Genomic DNA, 5,980 nt, shown 5'->3' on the forward strand with positions numbered 1-5,980 from the left:
AACAGGAGTTAACTCCAACCAGAGGAAGAGGGGTATCTCCACCCTGTTTCACAACAGGAGGTAACTCCAACCAGAGGAAGAGGGGTAACTCCACCCTGTTTCACAACAGGAGGTATCTCCAACCAGAGGAAGAGGGGTATCTCCACCCTGTTTCACAACAGGAGGTAACTCCAACCAGAGGAAGAGGGGTAACTCCAACCTGTTTCACAACAGGAGGTAACAACCAGAGGAAGAGGGGTAACTCCACCCTGTTTCACAACAGGAGATAACAACCAGAGGAAGAGGGGTAACTCCAGCCTGTTTCACAACAGGAGGTAACAACCAGAGGAAGAGGGGTAACTCCAGTCTGTTTCACAACAGGAGATAACAACCAGAGGAAGAGGGGTAACTCCAGTCTGTTTCACAACAGGAGGTATATCCAACCAGAGGAAGAGGGGTAACTCCAGCCTGTTTCACAACAGGAGGTAACTCCAACCAGAGGAAGAGGGGTAACTCCAGCCTGTTTCACAACAGGAGGTAACAACCAGAGGATAGGGGTAACTCCAGTCTGTTTCACAACAGGAGGTAACAACCAGAGGAAGAGGGGTAACTCCAGCCTGTTTCACAACAGGAGGTAACTCCAACCAGAGGAAGAGGGGTAACTCCAACCTGTTTCACAACAGGAGGTAACAACCAGAGGAAGAGGGGTAACTCCAGCCTGTTTCACAACAGGAGGTAAAAACCAGAGGAAGAGGGGTAACTCCAGCCTGTTTCACAACAGGAGGTAACTCCAACCAGAGGAAGAGGGGTAACTCCAGCCTGTTTCATAACGGGAGGTAACTCCAACCAGAGGAAGAGGGGTAACTCCAGCCTGTTTCACAACAGGAGGTAACCACCAGAGGAAGAGGGGTAACTCCAGCCTGTTTCACAACAGGAGGTAACAACCAGAGGAAGAGGGGTAACTCCAGTCTGTTTCACAACAGGAGGTAACAACCAGAGGAAGAGGGGTAACTCCAGTCTGTTTCACAACAGGAGGTAACAACCAGAGGAAGAGGGGTAACTCCAGCCTGTTTCACAACAGGAGGTAACAACCAGAGGAAGAGGGGTAACTCCAACCTGTTTCACAACAGGAGGTATCTCCAACCAGAGGAAGAGGGGTAACTCCAGCCTGTTTCACAACAGGAGGTAACTCCAACCAGAGGAAGAGGGGTAACTCCAGCCTGTTTCACAACAGGAGGTAACAACCAGATGAAGAGGGGTAACTCCAGCCTGTTTCACAACAGGAGGTAACAACCAGAGGAAGAGGGGTAACTCCAACCTGTTTCACAACAGGAGGTATCTCCAACCAGAGGAAGAGGGGTAACTCCAACCTGTTTCACAACAGGAGGTAACAAACAGATGAAGAGGGGTAACTCCAGTCTGTTTCACAACAGGAGGTAACTCCAACCAGAGGAAGAGGGGTAACTCCAGCCTGTTTCACAACAGGAGGTAACTCCAACCAGAGGAAGAGGGGTAACTCCAGCCTGTTTCACAACAGGAGGTAAAAACCAGAGGAAGAGGGGTAACTCCAGCCTGTTTCACAACAGGAGGTAACAACCAGAGGAAGAGGGGCAACTCCAGCCTGTTTCACAACAGGAGGTAACAACCAGAGGAAGAGGGGTAACTCCAGCCTGTTTCACAACGGGAGGTAACAACCAGAGGAAGAGGGGTAACTCCAGCCTGTTTCACAACAGGAGGTAACAACCAGAGTAAGAGGGGTAACTCCAGCCTGTTTCACAACAGGAGGTAACAACCAGAGGAAGAGGGGTAACTCCAACCTGTTTCACAACAGGAGGTAACAACCAGAGGAAGAGGGGTAACTCCACCCTGTTTCACAACAGGAGGCAACAACCAGAGGAAGAGGGGTATCTCCAGTCTTTTTCACAACAGGAGGTAACAACCAGAGGAAGAGGGGTAACTCCAACCTGTTTCACAACAGGAGGTAACAACCAGAGGAAGAGGGGTAACTCCAGCCTGTTTCACAACAGGAGGTAACAACCAGAGGAAGAGGGGTAACTCCAACCTGTTTCACAACAGGAGGTAACAACCAGAGGAAGAGGGGAAACTCCACCCTGTTTCACAACAGGAGGCAACAACCAGAGGAAGAGGGGTATCTCCAGTCTTTTTCACAACAGGAGGTAACAACCAGAGGAAGAGGGGTAACTCCAACCTGTTTCACAACAGGAGGTAACAACCAGAGGAAGAGGGGTAACTCCAGCCTGTTTCACAACAGGAGGTAACAACCAGAGGAAGAGGGGTAACTCCAACCTGTTTCACAACAGGAGGCAACAACCAGAGGAAGAGGTGTAACTCCAGTCTGTTTCACAACAGGAGGTAACAACCAGAGGAAGAGGGGTAACTCCAGTCTGTTTCACAACAGGAGGTAACAGCCAGAGGAAGAGGGGTAACTCCAGTCTGTTTCACAACAGGAGGTAACAACCAGAGGAAGAGGGGTAACTCCAACCTGTTTCACAACAGGAGGTAACTCCAACCAGACGAAGAGGGGTAACTCCAACCTGTTTCACAACAGGAGGTAACAACCAGAGGAAGAGGGGTAACTCCAGTCTGTTTCACAACAGGAGGTAACAACCAGAGGAAGAGGGGTAACTCCAGCCTGTTTCACAACAGGAGGTAACAACCAGAGGAAGAGGGGTAACTCCAGTCTGTTTCACAACAGGAGGTAACAACCAGAGGAAGAGGGGTAACTCCAACCTGTTTCACAACAGGAGATAACTCCAACCAGAGGAAGAGGGGTAACTCCAACCTGTTTCACAACAGGAGGTAACAACCAGAGGAAGAGGGGTAACTCCAGTCTGTTTCACAACAGGAGGTAACAACCAGAGGAAGAGGGGTAACTCCAACCTGTTTCACAACAGGAGGTAACAACCAGAGGAAGAGGGGTAACTCCAACCTGTTTCACAACAGGAGGTAACAACCAGAGGAAGAGGGGTAACTCCAGTCTGTTTCACAACAGGAGGTAACAACCAGAGGAAGAGGGGTAACTCCAGTCTGTTTCACAACAGGAGGTAAGTCCAACCAGAGGAAGAGGGGTAACTCCAGCCTGTTTCACAACAGGAGGTAACAACCAGAGGAAGAGGGGTAACTCCACCCTGTTTCACAACAGGAGTTAACTCCAACCAGAGGAAGAGGGGTATCTCCACCCTGTTTCACAACAGGAGGTAACTCCAACCAGAGGAAGAGGGGTAACTCCACCCTGTTTCACAACAGGAGGTATCTCCAACCAGAGGAAGAGGGGTATCTCCACCCTGTTTCACAACAGGAGGTAACTCCAACCAGAGGAAGAGGGGTAACTCCAACCTGTTTCACAACAGGAGGTAACAACCAGAGGAAGAGGGGTAACTCCACCCTGTTTCACAACAGGAGATAACAACCAGAGGAAGAGGGGTAACTCCAGCCTGTTTCACAACAGGAGGTAACAACCAGAGGAAGAGGGGTAACTCCAGTCTGTTTCACAACAGGAGATAACAACCAGAGGAAGAGGGGTAACTCCAGCCTGTTTCACAACAGGAGGTATATCCAACCAGAGGAAGAGGGGTAACTCCAGCCTGTTTCACAACAGGAGGTAACTCCAACCAGAGGAAGAGGGGTAACTCCAGCCTGTTTCACAACAGGAGGTAACAACCAGAGGAAGAGGGGTAACTCCAGTCTGTTTCACAACAGGAGATAACAACCAGAGGAAGAGGGGTAACTCCAGTCTGTTTCACAACAGGAGGTATATCCAACCAGAGGAAGAGGGGTAACTCCAGCCTGTTTCACAACAGGAGGTAACTCCAACCAGAGGAAGAGGGGTAACTCCAGCCTGTTTCACAACAGGAGGTAACAACCAGAGGATAGGGGTAACTCCAGTCTGTTTCACAACAGGAGGTAACAACCAGAGGAAGAGGGGTAACTCCAGCCTGTTTCACAACAGGAGGTAACTCCAACCAGAGGAAGAGGGGTAACTCCAACCTGTTTCACAACAGGAGGTAACAACCAGAGGAAGAGGGGTAACTCCAGCCTGTTTCACAACAGGAGGTAAAAACCAGAGGAAGAGGGGTAACTCCAGCCTGTTTCATAACGGGAGGTAACTCCAACCAGAGGAAGAGGGGTAACTCCAGCCTGTTTCACAACAGGAGGTAACCACCAGAGGAAGAGGGGTAACTCCAGCCTGTTTCACAACAGGAGGTAACAACCAGAGGAAGAGGGGTAACTCCAGTCTGTTTCACAACAGGAGGTAACAACCAGAGGAAGAGGGGTAACTCCAGTCTGTTTCACAACAGGAGGTAACAACCAGAGGAAGAGGGGTAACTCCAGCCTGTTTCACAACAGGAGGTAACAACCAGAGGAAGAGGGGTAACTCCAACCTGTTTCACAACAGGAGGTATCTCCAACCAGAGGAAGAGGGGTAACTCCAGCCTGTTTCACAACAGGAGGTAACTCCAACCAGAGGAAGAGGGGTAACTCCAGCCTGTTTCACAACAGGAGGTAACAACCAGATGAAGAGGGGTAACTCCAGCCTGTTTCACAACAGGAGGTAACAACCAGAGGAAGAGGGGTAACTCCAGCCTGTTTCACAACAGGAGGTAACAACCAGAGGAAGAGGGGTAACTCCAACCTGTTTCACAACAGGAGGTATCTCCAACCAGAGGAAGAGGGGTAACTCCAACCTGTTTCACAACAGGAGGTAACAACCAGATGAAGAGGGGTAACTCCAGTCTGTTTCACAACAGGAGGTAACTCCAACCAGAGGAAGAGGGGTAACTCCAGCCTGTTTCACAACAGGAGGTAACTCCAACCAGAGGAAGAGGGGTAACTCCAGCCTGTTTCACAACAGGAGGTAAAAACCAGAGGAAGAGGGGTAACTCCAGCCTGTTTCACAACAGGAGGTAACAACCAGAGGAAGAGGGGCAACTCCAGCCTGTTTCACAACAGGAGGTAACAACCAGAGGAAGAGGGGTAACTCCAGCCTGTTTCACAACGGGAGGTAACAACCAGAGGAAGAGGGGTAACTCCAGCCTGTTTCACAACAGGAGGTAACAACCAGAGGAAGAGGGGTAACTCCAGCCTGTTTCACAACAGGAGGTAACAACCAGAGGAAGAGGGGTAACTCCAACCTGTTTCACAACAGGAGGTAACAACCAGAGGAAGAGGGGTAACTCCAGCCTGTTTCACAACAGGAGGTAACAACCAGAGGAAGAGGGGTAACTCCAGTCTGTTTCACAACAGGAGGTAACTCCAACCAGAGGAAGAGGGGTAACTCCAGCCTGTTTCACAACAGGAGGTAACAACCAGAGGAAGAGGGGTAACTCCAGCCTGTTTCAGAACAGGAGGTAACAACCAGAGGAAGAGGGGTAACTCCAGCCTGTTTCACAACAGGAGGTAACAACCAGAGGAAGAGGGGTAACTCCAGCCTGTTTCACAACAGGAGGTAACAACCAGAGGAAGAGGGGTACGCAGTAGTACGGAGTGGTACGGCGTGGTATGGAGTGGTATGGAGCGGTACGGAGCGGTACGCAGTGGTACGCAGCGGTGTGGAGAGGTATGGAGCGCTACGCAGTGGCACACAGCGGAACACCGTGGGATGGAGTGGTATGGAGCGGTAAGGAGTGGTACGCAGTGGTATGGAGTGGTTTGGAGTGGTATGGAGTGGTACGCAGTGGTATGGAGCGGTACGCAGTGGTATGGAGCGGTACGCAGTGGTATGGAGTGGTTTGGAGCGGTATGGAGTGGTACGCAGTGGTATGGAGTGGTATGGAGTGGTATGGAGTGGTTTGGAGCGGTATGGAGTTGTACGCAGTCGCATGGAGTGGTTTGGAGCAGTATGGAGTGGTATGGAGTTGTACGCAGTGGTACGGAGTGGTATGGAGCGGTATGGAGTAGTATGGAGCGGTACGCAGCGGTACGCAGTGGTACGGAGTGGTATGTAGTGGTTTGGAGCGGTATGTAGTGGTTTGGAGCGGTA

Source organism: Blennius ocellaris, assembly GCF_963422515.1.
Source record: "Blennius ocellaris genome assembly, chromosome: 5".
NCBI classification, from domain to species: domain Eukaryota; kingdom Metazoa; phylum Chordata; class Actinopteri; order Blenniiformes; family Blenniidae; genus Blennius; species Blennius ocellaris.